Source organism: Myotis yumanensis, unplaced genomic scaffold, assembly GCF_028538775.1.
Source record: "Myotis yumanensis isolate MYYU_CA2020_CCGP unplaced genomic scaffold, mMyoYum1.0.hap1 SCAF_2, whole genome shotgun sequence".
Taxonomy (NCBI): Eukaryota; Metazoa; Chordata; class Mammalia; order Chiroptera; family Vespertilionidae; genus Myotis; species Myotis yumanensis.
The window spans coordinates 108,961,036-108,963,910 of record NW_027223753.1 but is presented as its reverse complement, the minus strand read 5'-3'; the positions used below and the strand labels follow the sequence as shown (position 1 = coordinate 108,963,910).

At 53.2% G+C, this 2,875-nt stretch overlaps 1 pseudogene; it reads left to right on the top strand.

Moving 5' to 3' along the window:
* The first annotated feature begins 982 nt into the window (after positions 1 to 982).
* LOC139002036 (TCF3 fusion partner pseudogene) lies at positions 983 to 1,701 on the top strand (annotated as a pseudogene).
* The last annotated feature ends 1,174 nt before the right edge of the window (positions 1,702 to 2,875 follow it).

The following is a 2,875-nucleotide window of genomic DNA, read 5'->3' as shown; positions in this document are numbered from 1 at the left end:
GTAGTTTCACAGTCTGTTCGATGCTGCTCTGCCTCTGTATCTATTTTTGTTCATCCTATCTAATAATAGACAAACATGGTAATTAAACATACCTCCGATACACTTCCCATTGGCTAATCAGGGAGATATGCAAATTAACTGCCAAGAAATATGGCGGTTAACGGCCAACAAAGATGGTGGTTAATTTGCATACGTAGGCACAATGATGGGAGGCAAAGGGGAAGGATGGAAGAAGCCGCCTGCCGGTGTCGGAACCCAGGTGGCAGCCAAGAACTGGAGAACTGGGCCGCCTTTGTGATTGGAGAAGCCGGGCCGCCTTTGCGGCCCTGGGCCAGTAATCGGAGAAGCCGGGTAGGGCAAGGAAGAGGGGATGTCCACCTCTTCCCTGCCCCACCGGGCTTCTCAGATCACCGATCACCAGTGATTGGAGAACACCCAGAGGCGGGGCCAGAGGCCAGGCTGCATCCCTGCCTGGGGACATGATCCGGTCCCTGGGGCGATGCAGCCAGGCCCCAGAAGGAGACCCAGGGGCCGGTGCTGTGCTGCCACCAGGACACGCGATCCAGTGCCCAGGAAGTGGCACATCCCTGCCCCAGAAGGAGACCCAGGGGCCAGGGCTCTGTCGCCACCACCGGGGCACACGATCCGGTGCCCGGGCGCCCCGCAGCCTCGGCCTCAGAAGGAGACCCAGGGGCCTCCCAAGCGGAGAGTGTCCGTGGTCAGACTGCTCGGTGTTGGGACAGGAATAAAGATGGAGGTGACTCAGATGCCTGGCCAGCAGGTTAGACCAGCAAGCAGGGCCTTTCAGCAGGGACTCAGGGTGGGGTTGGGGCGAGGAAAGCAAGTGGGAAATAGAGAATTACAACTCCCAGGAGGCTTAGTGGCCGGGGCCTGTGTGCCTGGCCATGAAATTGATGGGGCGAGTCGTTTTGCACTTTAAGAGACTTGCAAGGTTGGAAGTTCTGCCAGGAGTCAGGGAGAAATGGAGCTGGAGCAGAGAGAGAGGTCCATGGCAGCCGTGGGCTTTGAGGAGTTCTCAGCACCTCCCTGCTCAGAGCTGACTCTGCCTCCGCTGTTCAGTGGTCACATCCTGGGCAGCTCCAGCCTCCAGGAGCGAGACGAAGAGGAGGAGGCAGCCCAAGGCCAGTGGCCGCGGTACCAAAGGGAACTCAATCACAGGAAGTACCAGGTGCTGAGTCGGTGCTGCAGGAGATTGAACAGGTGAATGAGCGGGTTCTGAACAGGCTCCATCAGATATAGAGGATAACACGGAGACTCCAGCAGGAGCGGAGGTTCCTCATGAGGGTGCTGGACTCCTATGGCGATGACTGCTGGGCTAGCCAGTTCACCATCTTACTGGAGGATGAGGGCAGCCAGGGCACAGATGCCCTCACCCCAGGCAATGCTGAGAATGAGCCTCCAGAGAAAGAGGGGCTGTCCCCACCCAGGAGGACACCAGCACCTGCAGAAGCCAGCAGCCCGGCCCCTGGTGAGGGGCCCAGCTGTTGGAAGAGGTGGCGAGTGCCACGGGAAGGGCGCCGGGCGGGAGTCCCTCTGACTCCGGAGCTGGCCCCCGTTCAGATAAAGGTGGAAGAAGACTTTGGCTTCAAAGTGGTCGAGGCTCTGGACTCAAGTTGGGTTTCTCTGGGGCCAGACAAGCTGCTGCCCTACCCCACCCTAGCCAGCTCCCCCTTTGACTGACCCCCCAATAAATGAACCCCATGCTCTCCTCGGCAAAAAAAAAAAAAAAAAAGCTTATAGAGGCATGCTTATAGGATCAAATAGTATAAATATAGATGTAACAGTACAATAAAAAGAGAACCTGGCTATGATGATCACCTGAACGCTGCCTCTGTGTGATTCCTTCTTCGCCAACTCCGTCCACACCTTTGGGAACCTCTGGATCTGCTGGGTCTGGACCCCAACATTCCTCTTCTTATAAGGACTTCAGTGAGATGGGCTAAGAGTCACACTGGAACTGCCTCAATTTAATGTAATCCCCTCTTTAAAGATCTTATCTCCATATACAGGTACATTCTGAGGTTCTGGGGATTAGGATTTTAACATACATTTTGTTGATTACCCAAATCAGCCCTTAACAACCAGCATGTTTCAGAAAGTAGATTCCTACAGGGTTATTTACCAAACATTTAGAAGTATTTTTAAAAGAGCTAAGCCCCTTGCCCACTGCGTGGGCCCCTCCCAGCAAAGAGCGAAGGCCTGGGTTCCTGGCGCCAGAGGAAAACTGGTGCCAGCAGCCAGGGGAAGGAGCCCCCAAGGGGCCCCAGATTGCGAGAGGGCACGGGCCGGGCTGAGGGACCCACCCGAGTGCACAAATTTTTGTGCACCGGGCCTCTAGTCAGTTTATAATGGTCTTTATTATCCATAAATGAGTGAGATCATGTGGTATTTTTCTTTCATTGACAGGCTTATTTCACTTAGCATAATGCTCTCCAGTTCCATCCATGCTGTTGCAAATGGTAAGAATTCCTTCTTTTTTACAGCAGCATAGTATTCCATTGTGTAGATGTACCACAGTTTTCTAATCCATTCATCTGCTGATGGGCACTTAGGCTGTTTCCAGATCTTAGCTATGGTGAATTGTGCTGCTATGAACATAGGGGTGCATATATCCTTTCTGATTGGTGTTTCTGGTTTCTTGGGATATATTCCTAGAAGTGGGATCACTGGGTCAAATGGGAGTTCCATTTTGAACTTTTTGAGGAAACTCCATACTGTCTTCCATAGTGGCTGCACCAGTCTGCATTCCCACCAGCAGGGCACATGTGTTCCTTTTTCATCGCATCCTCTCCAGCACTTGTCGTTTGTTGATGATAGCCATTCTGACAGGTGTGAGATGGTACCTCATTGTTGT